Below are 16,332 nucleotides of genomic sequence, written 5' to 3'. Positions count from 1 at the left end.
AAACTTCCTGAGCCTTGGAACGTCTGGAAGCACTGCAGGTTGAGAGCAGAAGGAAGCAGTTTGTCTCTCACTGCTGACCCAAGAGCATCCTCTAGTGTGTATTTAAGGTAATACTTTTATGTCCCTTGCCCGGTTGTCTTAGGAAAAATGATATTCTCAGAGCACAGGAGCGAAAACCCCTGCATGAAGTTCATGGTAAAAGGCACCACAAGACACTAGCCAAGGAAGCAAATGCAAACACAGGCAGTAAGTGCTTGCTCCAGTTTAAGGCTGGCTTCAGGAGAAGTCAGCACTGAAAACCCCACGGGGCTGAGCCTTTCTATGGGGCAGCTGGGTACCTCTTATCTATAAACTCTGAGCAACATTGAGAGCCAACTGTTTCGTAACATCAAATGTTTTGAAGCAGCCAGGTATATTAAAAATGGAAGACTTGCTGCAGACAAACATCTTAAAATGAATTAAAATGCGTATTATGTACTTACAGATTATAGTGATGTCTGTTAGGGGTGTGTTTTGACTATAAATGTATTTTGCTAATGAGAAAAGTTAAGTGAAACCACCTTTGAGGTTGTGGGATTTTTTCTTTTGCTGTGAAAAACCTACTTTATATTTTCGGTAACAGTAAGCAGTTTTCCCACACTGGGACATTTTGATTTTCACTGCACCTTGAAAAATGGTGCATAATGAAGACTGCAGCTAAAGATTTTAAAATAGCCATTACGTGGCTATTATGTGTATTTATGCTATTATGGTATTATATGACATAAATCTAGTCCCCCGTGCCTCATTTTTCCTCCAGTAAAATGGAAAAAAAGGCTAATTCTCCTGCCTCAGAAGGGAATAAACGTATTATCCTGAGTGCTCAGCTAAAAGACGATGGGGAGCTATATAAATATTACAGGTGGGTGGACATGTGGCAAGGACTTGGGGGTGTTGGATGATAAGCTCAACATGAGCCAGCAATGTGCACTCGCAGCCCAGAAAGCCAACTGTATCCTTTGGTTTGGGTTGGAAGGGACCTTAAAGGTCATCTGGTTCCATGTCCCCTGCCAGGACCAGAGACACGACACCTCCCACTAGACCAGGTTGCTCAAAGCCCCATCCAGCCTGGTCTTGAATGCTTCCCAGGGACGGAGCATCCACAACTTCCCTGGACAACCTGTTCCAGTGTCTCACCACCCTCACAGTAAAGAATTTCTTCCTAAGATTTAACCTAAATCTTCCCTCTTTCAGTTTGAAAGCATTATCCCTCGTTCTGTCACTGTATTCCCTGATAAAGAGTCCCTCTCCATCTTTCCTGTAGACCCCCTTTAAATACTGAAACCACCCTGATATCAGGGTGGTTGGTTTTTTTGATTGTTGCTGTTGTCTGCTAAAAACGTGCAGCAAAACACTGCTGAAAACGTCTGCATTAAAGGAAGGCAACACGTACACTCTGGTTTGGAGAAGAACAGGGCAAGTAACAGGCTCTATTTGTGCACAAACTTGAAACGAGTGGAGACGAAGGGTGAGATCAGGACAGCCACAGGTTAGATTAATCTCACCTCAGCGGGATGAAAGACTTTTAAAGAAACTTTGAAGGGATGAGGGCTTACGGACATGGAAGCATATACAAAATGAGATAACATCCAATAGAGCTTACCCAAAGTTGACGGTGCCAGCCTAACCTGTTAGCGTTCTTTGATAAGAGAACTGATCTTCCAGATAAGAGCTACTGCAGCCATACATTACCCACCTTGTTTCTCGAAGCAGTTGATAAAGTGCCATTTGGGAAATTATGCATTAAGATGGGAATTAGTAGGAGTGTTTTGGTGGGGTAAGGAATTGGCCAGGGCAACGTAAGCAGCAGGGAAGGCCTTCGGGGAAGCTACTGGAGCGGTTCCTCAAGAAGGAGACTGGGGAACTGGTGCCAGTACAGGGGAGCTGGTGTGTCTCAGAGGGTCATACACAGAGGGAAAGAGTGGGAGAAGGGGATGAAATTCAGTTGCTGTGAGCATGAGCTCATGGAGTAACAACAGAGTTTCTGCTGTGAAACAGATGCTTGATGGCTTGGGAATGACCAGGAAGGAGAACACCTCAGTGCCTCCCCTGAGCCACCAATATGCCATGGCCCTGAGGGCAGTGAGTTTACTCCAGGGATTTAAGGCATGGAGGTGTATTTCCAGTAGTTATAAGGAGGGATGAAGGCCACGGTACAGAGGCTGGTGAGACTTTGCCTGGGATGCTCTGCTCAGTCAGGTCCTCTGTGTGAAAGGAAGGAAAATATAGGAGGCGATGAGAGAGGAGCACTTGAAGTTGATCTGGCCACTGAAGGGAGCAGTCCTGCCATTGAACCATTGAAGACCTGTCCTGGGCTAAAATAATGCGGTTTGTTCTTTTTTTATTTTTTTTTTTTTCTCTTTGTTTATGTGAATTTGGCTCTAGCACAAACTAGGAGTACCTGGGTGAGAGGCAGCAGCCGTGGTGAGGAAGAGGAAGGACCACTATTTCCAGCATGGTGTCACACTGCACTGCATGGAGCACGTCCTTCCACCATCACCTCTTGTGCAAAAGATATTGGAGACAGACAGTGGGGCCCAGCCAAGCAAACTGGAGCTGAAGGGGCCGTGTCCACATCTGTGACCACACTGCTGTGGTGTGGGGACCATGCCCCAGGAAGGGTGAAGCTGGCTTCTGGCTTTGATACTGGCACCAAGATCAGCAGATCTAGATTGTCCCATGAGTAGTTTTGGCTGGGAACGAGCCAGCTTCTAACTCTTGGGGCTGGAAGAGTGTCCTCGTGGGGATGAGTACTGGGAGGAGAAGCCCAGAGTGATTTTCAAGGTAGAGTCTGATCCGTTTATATGTGGGGTGTTGTGATGTGGTTGCCTGAGGCTACAGGACCAGACTCAGCGTGGGAGGCAGCTAAGCTTTATACTACAGCTAAGGAAGTCTATGCTAAAAAAAAAAAAAAATTAAATGAGAAAGGGAAAAGGACCTGAATTTTGAGGGCATTTGTTTTGCAAGGAAAGAACATGAAATACTGGGCAGTAAGAAAGTTAAATAAGGCAATTTTGAGCGAGTGCTCTGAAAGGAACTGATCATCTGTGTACTCTATAGCAAGTGTGACCACACCAGGAAGCTCATTTTAAGGCATTTCCTTCTCCTGTTTCACCTCTGTCATGCATCCTAGACACAATCTTTCAAGTGAAAAAGCAATTTCCATTTCTGTTTTTACCTCTTCAACTATACTGGCATCGCTGTAAGAGACAATTCCTCACCCATCTTCTTCCTTCATGTGGGCACAATTTTTGGTACAAAAGGGACTGTGACAATTCTTTTATTCATTTTTTGGAAGGGAAGATGGCTAGGTATAAGCCACCTTTACACTAGGAAGCTGCATTACAGTAAGTTTATCTAGTTTTCGAAAAAGAGAGTTCACATTCTTAAAGATTCTTTCAGGTTGTTTGGTTGTGTTTTTTTTTATTAAGAACACACTAGTGTATACAATATGTGTGTTTTTATATTTAAAAGCAATCATTGTAATATTCATCTGCTGTACAGATTTGTGTTGTTGGAAGAGCTGAAGGAATCACAGCAAAAACAGGAACTTAGAAAGTCCATTATAAACAAGGGCATTTTAAAATCCCTTATTTCATTTAGGCACTCTCCAAATGATTTTCTAAATACGGTATCTCTTGATGTGATCAAATATACAAAGGAAGAAGTTCACAGCCCATTATAAATCTTGGAGAGGACCGAAACCACAAATTGTTGATCTCAGTTGACATAATACCTTTTATAGGTGAGGTTGGCAGTGTTACTTCTGACTTCCTCTCATAAACCCGTTTTCACTTAGTTATATTCTGTTGAAGGCTTAGTCATTTGGGTTAAACCCCTCCATCCTCTCTTTGCCTCAGGCCCATAACTGAAGCCAAGTTTCTTTTTAAGCTATTTCTAAGAAAGACTAGAAAGGAAAAAAGTCTTGCTTCTATGAAATGCTGGCAACCCTCTCTCTTTGGGAACTCTAGCAATGGGCTGTGGTTCACCAAGATGGGGAGATCTGGGAGAAGCCTGGTCTTTACACCGGCCTCTCTCCCACACCTGACCAGTCTTCCTCACTCAGACACACTGACATAGGACCAAATGGAGGTGGCCAAGTTGCCACCTACACCCCTTCACCTGCCATTTCCCATTGCCCTCAGAGCAGGCTCAACGATCTTAAGGGTCTTTTCCAACCTAAATGATTCCATGATTATGAAGGAGCGAAACAGCACCTGGATGAACCCAGAGCATCTGAATATGGTCCAGTCCTTACACCTCAGGCTTCCTGTCCCTGTCTTTTTACACCATTTCAAGCCATGACAAAGCAAGATTTTTTTGCCATCTTCACTGGCATCAAGAAACGTGAGTAAATTCAATCTAAGGAAGGTGCTTGGCATATCAAATTTTAAAATGAATGTTTCTTGTGATAGAACTACAAGTAACAGAGTAAAGCCCCATCTACTGGGCATATCTACTGGGCAAAACAGGTGGCTCTGGGGAGAACACGCACAGCTTTTTATAGGCAAATATTGCAGTTGGACCTGATTATCATTGTTGATTTCTTCCAGCTGGGACTATTCTATTCTGTTCTATTACCTTAAAGAGAACCGCTGGGCTTACACCATAATTTTGAGCTTACTTCTTTTGCTGACTTGTGATTTAATCAGGTCATGGAGCTAAACACAAGATAAACAGGTTCAAGAAGCACAGATCTTGAAAACAACAGCAGAAATGTTCATGTCACCAAGACCATTCTGGATTTTGCCTGTTCAAGATACTAGCTCACTTGCAGGTTGCTGGGTTTTGTGGAGTGATGCTCTCCCACCTGCAGCTGAGGTGGTTCTGTGCATTGGCCGTGTAAGTGTGTGTGAATATTTGCCCGTGGGCTTGCAGGGCTGATTCCTCACCTTCTGCCCTGCCTCATCCCTGTATCCTCTGGTTATCCTATTGCAATCTCACCTGGAAAGCACATGGGTAGCATTCAGTTTATGCTGGCAGTAATTTCAGTAAGACAGTATGTACAACAGAGGCATCGCAACTAATGTATATCATGAATAGACCCAAGTGGGGCCAAATGATGTGTCATCTGGTCGATAGAAAACCTCTTGATAATACTTGATCTGGATTGTAGAGCTGCTGCGTAACAGTGGTGAGGGGAGGTGTTGCCAGACTCATGCTTCCAACCTTATGCAAAGTCTTGCAGCCCCCTGCCATGTCCCATCGTGCCAGGCTGAGAAGAGCAGTGGCTCAGCTGCTGACAGAAACAGGCATTGGGTCAGGTGCTGGTGAACGCTGTATTTTTTTCCACTCTCAGTTTCAGCGAGCAATGGCACACCCAGCCCTGAGTGCCACCTTGCTTTCTGGATGTCAAGTGATGCTGCATCTCTGCTGCTTTCTTGGCATCTCTCTGCCTTCTGTCTTCTTATCCATCTCTACAGCCTATGCTATTTACCCCAGGCCTGCTGCAGGAGGGTGGGCTCTGCAGTCACTTCTGTGTTTCTCTTTGGGTCCTTGGCTTCTGTCATTTTTGTGGAAACCCATTCTACCCTCCCAACATCTAACCCTGTCCCCCAAACCCGGCCTTCTATCTATGCCATCTCCCTTCAGGCCTCAGATATTCGGAAGCTGCTTTTCTCCAGCAAAGGAGCTAAGCTTGATTTATGAAGTCTATGGTTGTGATGAGTGCAGATGACTGCTGAGCTTCTTTAAAGCCTCTCCTTTTCCCTGGAAGGCTTAGCAGTTGCAAGATCCTTTGTATTCACCTCGCGGAGTTGCTGAGCCCAGCGATTGCGGTGGGAAGCCTTCCAGAGCCACATCGTCTTGCGCATGGCTCAACTCAGGTGAATCATTAGTGCCTGGTGCCAAGAAATCACAGTAATTGCATAAAAGCCTGAAGGAAAACTCAGTGCAAGCTGATCTATAACAGCCTTCAAATGCGGTGAGACCTTGAAATACAGGTGTCATAAATCCCCTCTGCCTCCCCTGCTACCGGGGAGCACACTGTACCCTGGTAAAGGAAGGGAAAAAACATGGTCCTATGGGCCTTGTATCTCTTTGATGCAATATTAGATTGCGCATGATAAAAATTACCCTGAGTTCAAGGAGAGGCTGAGCAGATTCGCAAAAGGCTGTTTAGGAGACGGAAACAACAGAGACCTCAGGAAACCCCTGAGCTGCGAATGGCTGGCAGCCGGGCAATACCCAGGGCAAGTAGGTATTTTTCCAGTTTTCTCCAGGAATTCACTTTGGCTTTGGGCAGAGAGGTACTGCTGCCTTGGTGGCCCCTTGCCTTACGGGGTACGGCCGTTCCCAGGAAAGCCATCACTTCCCAGAGTGTGTGTGAGCTCTTGGGTCTCATCACGGACTGGCTCTGGCTGCCCTCGGTGGGAGCAGGTCCCCGGGGCATCAGGAACCTTTGTAGTCTGGACCTTCCTGCCTGGTGTCAAGAGCAAAGCAAAAGTTGGTGTGCTGCCCAAAACGCAGCTGGCAGTGCTAATTTTAGGTCAAGAGCTTTCTTTAAGTTTCCCTTCAAATAGCAAAGACCGCGGTTTAAACCCTTCCCTGAGCATGGGGCGATGTGTGTCCCTGCCAGACAAGGACACGGAATGCAAAACTTGCCTCGCTGAAGTCAGCGGGAGTTTACCCCTTCACTTGAATGAGGGGCTTTTCTGGCCATCCCCTACCTTTCCATCGTGAAGGAGCAGAGAGGTTCAGCAGTTGGCAGTCAGCAAATCCTCCCATCGGGAGCAGTGAATTTATGAATTTTCATGGTAACCATTAGTAAGAAGCAGCAGTTGCCTTGAGACAGACTTTTTGTTAATTAACCTTCTGAACACGCACTTTTGTTTCTAACTGGTGAATGAATTTGGTGTTCAAAGACTTCCCCACATGCCCCTGCTTTTTTCTTTTTCTCTTCCAGGTTAATGTAATCCTTCATGGATAGTAAAATAATTACCAGGAGGCAAGAGTGGCAATTATACAGAGCAGAATAAATGCATGCGGTCAGACCCTCTCCCAATGTAAATAGATTTTGAGGGATCTATTCCTACTAGATGAGGGTGTTCAAAGCCTGTCCTGCCTTTCTTCCTTCCCCCAAAGAGGATTTTGGAATGTGAGTTCTCAGGGATGTGAAATCTCGCTGTGTAAGAATATTAACATCTCCATGTTTTACTTCTCAGCTTTCTATTTTTACACTGTCTAGAAAAAGCAGCCGGAGCACAGACAAACCACTCAGCTGTGCTAAATACTCCCAGCACGACTCCTTTGGTGACCGAAAACCAGAATCCCAAATGCCCAGCTTCTTGTGCTCCTGCGGGCCCATGAAGATGGACCAGGGCAGACAAGCCTAGGAGGCTTCCAGGAGCAATGCACAAGAGGACATGGCCCGTCTCCAGCCAGCAGGTGATCTCCTCATCCTAGAGCGCTGGAGCAGGATCCGGGGGCTCCCCACGGACACTAAAGTGGAGCGGTTCAGATTGTCTTTCTTCTGGATCCAACCAGCGCTTGTCCCTTCTGCCACAGCCAGGAGAGAGGCCCCAGGGCTGAGCTCCTGCCTTGCACTCGCTCTGGATTTCAGACCAGCTGCAGCTCAGCTATACGATGATAAATTTTCATAGCCAGTTGTAGGGGAGGCAGTGGTACAAAACCTGCTTCATTTAGCCCTCCTATAAACCATGACATCCCCATTTTTTCAATCAGAGTCAGTTTTACACGAGTTGAACCAACCACTCAGCTTAGAAAGAGAAGCTGGGTGATGCTGGCTGCATTATCAGGACCTGGTTCCACTTCTGTTTCTCGCTAAGTCTTCACCAAAGTCTGTATTTTACTTAAGACTTGCCCGTTTGTCAGTTCTTAATTCACTTACCTGACACTTTAATGTTATTAGTCATTATGGTAATTTACAATGAGAGTATTGCAAACGATCAGGGAATCTACAAAAGGCGAGTATCTTACATCTATTTAGTAGCTGTTATCGACTAAACCAAATCAAGTTTCCTTCACAAGATTTTCTCCCTGTAAATCATGTTGACCCCTATTATTTCCACTGACATTCTTTATTTGCTGACTTCCATACTCATATTTCATTACTTTGCCCAGAATTGCTAAATTGACTGGCTTGGAATTACTTCAATTGCCCTAGTGATTCTTTTTTAATCATTTGCCCAAAATGCAGAATTTCTCCAGTCCTCTAAAACATTTGCAGTCCTCGAAGATTAAGTAGGAATGGGTCAGAGGTCCCTTGAGCCAATTCATTGCGGTTGTGAGGGTGACAGTTGTCTGGACCTGTTAAGGTAATAATGTTTATCTCTAGTAATGCTGTTTAATAGCCTCCTTGGTTACTAATGGGATGGAAAAGTGCATTGTTCTCATGACATCAGTGCATGATTCTTCTTGTTTCCAAATACAGAACAAAAATATTTATTGAACACCTCAGTCCTTTTCACATCATCATCAAGAATTTTACGATTTCCATCTAGTGATGCAAGTGCTTTTGAAGTGAGCATCATCTTAAATGTAAACTAGAGCCAAATGCCAGTTTATTGCCCTGTTCTACTTAACGTACTTGTGACCGATTTAGGACCTGATTGTTCAAGACTACAGCAATATGAAAATCCCACTGAAATCCTAAAGGATCTTCAGGAGTGAACTTAACCTTCCAGGATGTTGGTATAGAATTATAGAATCATAGCCTGGTTTGGGTTGGAAGGGACCTTAAAGATCACCCAGTTCCAACTCACCCTGCCATAGGCAGGGACACCTCCCACTAGACCAGGTTGCTCAAAGCCCCATCCAGCCTGGCCTTGAACACCTCCAGGGATGGGGCAGCCACAGCTTCCCTAGTATCTTTGCTACTGCCTGCCCAAATGAATTCAAAGATTGAAACAGGCGATGACTGACGCAGCGTATGGTCTTATTGATTTTTGTTAAAGCTATAAATGGCTGCAATTCAAGTTTTAAATCAGTCGGAAAGGCAGCACAGTACTTTTCTTAAGCCAATAGCATTCTCAAATTTATTTTACAACAGCAGGCATCTTTCATGTTTTTAAAAGCTGGTTTCTATGCACCATCCGCTCTAAGTGCTTCAAATGTAAAAAATTAACCAGCTGTAGCGCAGAGACGGAAGAAAATGTCTTAACTCTGTTAGCTCAGCACAGAAATGGCTCAGAGCTACAAAGGTGCACCATGAGGAAGTGCCTGATGGCCAATGACATCATCGCTGCCACTGTTAATGTCTACAGTTTATGACCTGACCTAATGATTAGGGCTCTGAAGGTGCCGACATCCCTTCATGTGGGTTATGTTACATCAGGTAGACTTCTCTCTTCCTGGACACTCTTGGGCTCAAGCTTCGAGCCGCTGTGAGCAGGGCAGTGGGGAAGGGGCTGTGGTCCTGCTGCTCAGAGGATTCGTGTGGTAGGAGCCCCCCAGCCCCACCAGTGCAGTGCTTCTCCACCTATTCATGGTGCGTGGGGCTCTGCGGCGTACTAGGAATGATAGAATCACTCTCGTACTCCAACTCCATCCCCCTTTTCTTTAAGGAATAGCTTAAAAGATAGCTATTTTGGGTGTTTGGTTTGTTGTTTTTTTTGCTTTAAAGCAGGAAATGTCATCTCTTTGGAAGCTATTATGCCCATTTCTGTTTGCAAAGGTTGATCTGTAGGGGAGAGGAAACCTAAGCCATACTTATGTGTGACTTTTCATCCTGCAGGATGGAACAATGAAACCTGGCAAATAATTGGCCAATGCACTAGTCAGAGTTCAAAATGCTTTCAAGTATTAACTGGAAATTTCAAAAGTCCTTTTGTGCCACCAAGACAGTATTGTATTGCTTTTTTTTTCTTCCCTTCAAATGCTTGCAAAAGATATTTGCATGAAGTTTGCTGAATTGACTGTGAAAGGGCACAGCGAGCTCTCTGCAGAGTGCGGTTAACCTCAGCTCCTCTCCTTGTCCAGACGTGTCCCGAGCAATCAGCTTATGGCTGAACAACAGATCATAGGACCAGTCGAACTACACACTGGAGAATTTCCAATTCATCTTCTCCTTATGTTAATAAGATGACTTATTATAAATGTGATTATTTGAGTGAAAGACCTTGCTCAGTTTCTTTCTTTTCCAGCTATTACCAGTCAATCAAAGAAAGAAATTAAAGACCACGTCACCAACCTTAACTATATCACCATCTCTCTCCTCTCTTCACTTTATCGTCTTCATAGTTAAATTCTAATAAGATGTTATCTCCACTTTATGTAGGGTCTCAAAGGGATCTGATTTTCAACCATGCCAGGTATACAATAGCTTCTGTTGAATGATCATTTGTATTAGAGGAGTGCCAAGAAGCTCAATGCATAGTTCAAACAAAGACAGTCCCTGATCCAAAATGCTTGCAGTTTACTTGGGTACCAGAGATGACAGGAGGAAAAATAGCTGCAAAGTGGGACAACTCTCATTCCCCACCTGCTGTTGCTACTTCTCACTCTTGTACAACACCAAGGTGTATGGTCCTCAGCCTTTTTATCGCTCTTCTTGCACTTTCTTTCATGCTTGCTTTTTCCTGACCATCCAGTCTCAGTGACAGCACTTGGAGAACCTCTTCATGGCTTCTCTCTGCTGTGCTGGCTCCTCTGTTCTCCACTATGTGTTTGAGCTGATGCATATGCAGGCCCAGGTACTGAGAAACATCTAATGTTAAAATGTAGAGTGGGGAAAATAACCCTTGAGAATAAATGAGAAATTAAGACAAAACACAGTGCTAATGAATGTCTCTGTATTTAAATTCAACTCCTGGTGAGTGGGCAGAAAGATCTAGGATGGTTCTTCAAGATCCCAAGAGAAGAAATTTGACCTGTAGCAGCCAGCGGCAAAGGCAAAATGAAGCTAGACATGACTGAGATGGTGATGTGCCATGGAGAAGGCTCTGCCTTGTGATGGGATGCAGAAGCTTTTCTGCACATCCCAGTGCAAAAAGGATGGCTACAGCCCCTCAGTGAGATTTAGCAGTGTAATCCATTTTCCCCACTAAGTACTCGGCTGTTGGGCAGGTGTGACAAGCAGTGACTGGTGTGACAGTCACTTTTTTTTCCTAGAGGCACTGTTTGCTGGTGTTACCTGCCTCCTTTTCTCTTTGGAACCAGTGGCACGGACACAAGGCATCGAAATAGAGGAAATCTGCACAAATCTGCTGTGCTCCAGGGAAAGGAGAGGCATCAGCCAAAGCTGACGGGCGGACCCTGCTCTGTGAGCTCCTATGTCCTCTGATATTAGATCTGGCCAGTGAGCTACAACACAGTCCTTCTGCCTGCAATGGCCAGATGCAAGCAGTTCGGAGTTGTTTCTGCTAAAGCTTTTCCTGCAGAAAATGCGATTCATCCCCAAACACTGAAGCTGATATTAACAATGGCAGATGGGAGGTGCTGTTATCTCCCAGCAGGCATTCACCTTGTAGGTAGAGGTATCGAAAGGGCCCAGAATTTTATTCATCTCGAAAAATACTGCAAGATAGTGAAAATCACTGGAGGTGAGACGTATTCTGAGTCTCTTCTGGACAATTTAATCAAAGCAGCCTGTGTGTGTAGGAAGTACATAGTTGCTTTGTGCTTGGCGGATAACCAACACTGTGGTACCTCTGGTTCTTCTTCAGATGTCCCTTCGCCTTCCTCAATCAACTATCTCACCTACCCGCAACTTGTTTTCAGGAATTAATTTCACTAGCATGGAAATACCCTAATACCCTGGAACTTAAGACTTGCCAGGAGTGTTGAAATGATACAATGATCCATGCTCAGCTTGCCTGAGAACTTTTCTCAGTAGGGATCGCTCTGTTTACCTGAAATGGATGGAGCTTCTGCTTATAAAATCTATGGTGAGAAGGACAGCCCCAAGTGTGTGTGCACAGTTAGCTAACACACATATTTTGCAGGGTTTTAAGATGGTTTAATGAATGTGGAACACATGGGAGTTCATGCACCTGCTGACTAAAGAAGATTTTCCCAAAGTATCCTGAAGCTTTTAAGAATTGGCATGTAACGAATCTGCTACCGCCTACATCTTGAAAATAGTGCTCTGCTGGTCTCCTTCTGGTGGCTTTTATTCTCCTATGGTGCTGCTAATCCAACTGTTTCCCCGAAAAAAATAAATATTGCTCTGATGAGTTCTCATAAAATGCCTCGCAAGCTTATAAATCTCCAACCTACGGCTTGTATGCTATAAATTACTAAAGCTGCCCCTACAGTTGACCCCATCAAAACAGGCTGGCTCATCCTGACACTGCTGACCTTTTAATCCATAGGCATAATGTTCTTCCCCACCATTCTCAAGTGAAGGAAGAGCATCACTGAAAATCAACATAGCGGAATAGGGTTTTAATTTCCCGGGGCAGAAAATAGGTGAATCTCCAAGTGATTTAGTATATTATTCTCTGTAGGCCAGCAAATGATGAACCTTCTCTTCCTGTAAGGCCTTCACCTCTACATTGGATGTTACTGTAGACATATCCTTCAACTTAAAAGGAACTATGATTTTTTTTCTAAATGTATCTGTTAAGTATTTCATCAAAGCTTTTCATCCTGCAGGCAAAAATTACAATGCAATAGAATGCAAGAAACCAAGAAGATAGTTTCAAGCAGAACGTTTTCATTAAACCAGAATGGTATGATCTAATATTGGTCAGCAGAGCAAACCTTTGGCTACAGAGACAATAGTAATGACTCCTCTAGAGATACAATTGTCTATTGTAACCTCAAATCTCCCTTCTCATTTGCCTTATTTATAAGGCCAGCAAAGAAAGTTCAGCAGTCTTGGATTTCCAGTAAAAGACATTAATTTGATCAAAACATGCAGGAAAGGTGTCTTTTTCATAAGTTCTCATTCACCCGTTGCTAAGTTTCTAAGTCTTGTCTTAATAATTCTCTCAGGCAAGGAGCAACCTTGTGCAGTTCATAAATCAGTGAGCGCGTCCTGAATGAAAATCTCAGTTTTCTTTAGTGTAAACTAGTGTTTTAATTCAAATCAAGATTTTCATCCTCTTCATGAATATCAATCAAATGGCCCCAGTGAACTAAGTATCAGGAGGATTTTCCTAGAAAGGCCTGAAATTGGTCCAATGGGGAGAAGTTCCATAAAACATCTTCTGAACAAACAAACCCTTGGGACAGGGTAGTAGAGGATCAGCTGCGTGAAGCAGAGTCTGCAGCGAATGTACTCCCAAAATAAACCTTGAGCTGGGTCGGAAAATGCACAAGTGCATGAGCGGAGTACCAGGGGACACGGAAGGAGAAGAAAACCAGAGGTGGTTACTGGAGCAAAACTGCTTAAGGAAATCTTTCATCTCCGGTATTCAACCAAATATTCCTGCCTTAGCGTTATAACAACAACCACAGAGGAATGGGAGAAGGAATTTGGAGGGCAAAGTACAGTCCTCTGGCCATGCATGTTGCACTGGGCTCTCCAGGCCACATGAAATCATTTTTCTGTCTAAGTAGGCTTGCAACCTTTCTCATAAGAAATACACACATCCACGAAAATTAATTGAACAAATAAGAGGAAAAAAAAATGGAAACAGAGATGATCTCAAGCTGCCCGTTGTTCCCATTCTCCCACACAGGAGTCCTCAAAACCCTGCTGCTTCTCTTATGAAACCAATCAACTTTCCCCGAGAAGCTATTTCTTTAAATGTGGTATCAAAATAGCTCCAACTTGCCATAAGGTGATTCCTATTTAAGATGCCACACCATGCAACCATGTATCATCTGACCTAATCTCATCAGACAGCACGACATCATCATTGCTGAGCTTTTACTAATTAAAAATGCCAAATATGAGATCAGTTAAGCATATGTTTTTAATTCTTTCAGCAAAGTTTTATACCACACAAATCCTAGATGAGACATTCTGCCAATGTTCACACTACACCAGCTCCACTCTTTTATTGCGCTGATATTTCTTCCTGCCCGCCCCCCCCCCCCCTCAAGTTATGAGGGTCATAAATTAAAAATAGCTCTACAATTCAGGCTACATAATAAAAAGAAAATAATTTCTGTGGCATAGCAGGGGAATAAAAGAGAATGACTGGAGAAGGCCATGCCGCATATTCTGAAAAGAAGTGTTAACGCATATAGGGGTTTATAGAATCATAGAATCATAGAATCGTCCAGGTTGGAAGAGACCCTTGGGATCATCGAGTCCAACCATCTACCCTACACTACAAAGTTCTCCCCTATATCATATCCCCCAACACCACATCTAAACGTCTCTTAAACACATCCAGGGATGGTGACTCAACCACCTCCCTGGGCAGCCTATTCCAATGCCCGACCACTCTTTCTGTGAAATTTTTTCTTTTTGTTCTAGTAAATGCCATAGTAGTAAAATTAAATGTCACGTTGGTACATAGTACTATGTTGTGGGTAAAAAAAAAATGCAGGAAAAACTCTCCAGCTGGTATAAAACAAGGAGACCAAGCTGAAGCCATTTGCGCAATGCTACTACGCTCCAGCTAATAATCTGTGCCTGTAGTTGGTTAAAAATGGGTTAAAAACACTAGTCTTGTTAAAATCTGTGTTGTAGAACCATCCAAACGACAGAGGCCTGCCCCGGTCTGACTGTATCTCTGCAAACATTTATGCAAGTGAATAACCATGCACATGAATGGTCTTATTGTTTTCCAGTTGACTAGGCAGGGTTGGGGCCTGTTCCTGGCTGTACAGGAGATGGGAATGTTGGCAACCGGCACAACTGAGGTATTGGACCGAGCGAAAGATTGATGCTTCGGCAGAGGAGGGGCAGATTGCTTTTGCTGGTCCAAACTCAGTTCAGCAACGTTGTTACACCAGTCTAGCTAAAATTAAGATAAACATCCGTGCTCTTGACAAATACCTGCTCATTTAAAAATCAATCAATCAACAAGAAACACAAAAAAAAAAAAAAAAAAAAAATTCAAAGATTTTCAAAACGGCACTTAAAAAGTGCATATTCAGAAGGAGGATAATATTTGCATTTGATGATGATCAAGCTCACGCTGATACCCAGAACCAGTGGTCTCAGGATTTGTAGGAAAGGGTTCAACCCCACACTTTCTGTTGGCAGGCAATAGCACCATTAGCTGTGTAAAGGACACAGGTTCAGACCTGCAGTGTCCTCTTGCAAAAGTCCACAGATCTTTCCTGCTGGCATTAAAAATCACGGCAGAAATCCTGATCCCAAGTGAGAACGCTGCAGGTGTTACAGCAGGGATGCACAGCTCCCTGCAGCGGGGCCAGAAGAACTGGCCTGGCTGCAATTTTTACCTTTCTGGGAAAGAAAGTCCTCACTGGGGAGCAGAATCCATCTGAGTGAAGAAGGGGGTTAAGAAACCCTGCGTGACCTACTTGTGAACCTCTCCCCGTGCATCTCAAACTAAGTTTTAGCAAAGAGCAAATGTGATAACCTTGGGGAGCGGTGCCTGATGACTACTTCTACAGTCTCTTTGATGCAAAGCAGCCAGGAATTCACGAGCCGCACACGTGTGCCCGGGAATGTATGTGCGTGCAGCTGCGCACACCAGATTTCAGCCAGCCTGTGACGGGTTGATCAGGCAGAGTTCACCGAGCAGTCCTGCACACCTTTACTTATAAGCTACCCGTCACGTCAATATCTAAACAATAACCAAAATGATTTCTTTCCCTTACCTCGTGCACAGGGGAAACTGCCTTTCAGGGGGAAGCCACATGGGATATCTGGATCTGGCTATGATCAGTCTGGAACAGAAGCCTCCTCTGCAGCAAGATGCAGCAAGACGGTTCATGTTTGGGAACTCTGTCAAAAATCTCCCTTACATCAGAGCCTGGCAGAAAGAGCTTGATTTCAGTTCAGCTCCTCTGGGGACGGTGGGATCTTTGTTTTGAAGCAGGGATCTAAAGTGATTCTGCTCCAAGCTGTGATAGCTGTGGGCTCAGGGTGTCAGGCAAAAGGTATTTCGGTAGAGCAGGTGACCTAATTCAACGGCTCTGGGTACAGAAATCTGGCTTTCCTTTAGCCCTTTGACCTGCTGATATTCTTCTGCCTGGACATTTTATCTCCACATCAGACTCCTTGTTTGCTGGGAATATGAGTGTTTTGGGACAGGGACTGGTCCTTACTCTGCACGTGCACAATGTACAGTACAATGAACCTCCTGCCACCCAGGTCGTGGAGGTTAATACAGCCGTGGGCATGTCCCTTGTAGTTGGAGGTGACAGCGCTGTCGATGAGCGTAGAGAGACTTGCAAGATAAGCACCTTCTGTCGCAAACTCAGCGTGAGCCGCATTGTGCTGCTGCTGCATCCAACTTCTTG

The sequence above is a fragment of the Numenius arquata genome, chromosome 6 (genome assembly GCF_964106895.1).
Source record: "Numenius arquata chromosome 6, bNumArq3.hap1.1, whole genome shotgun sequence".
NCBI lineage: Eukaryota > Metazoa > Chordata > Aves > Charadriiformes > Scolopacidae > Numenius > Numenius arquata.
Note: the sequence above shows the minus strand (reverse complement) of the source record.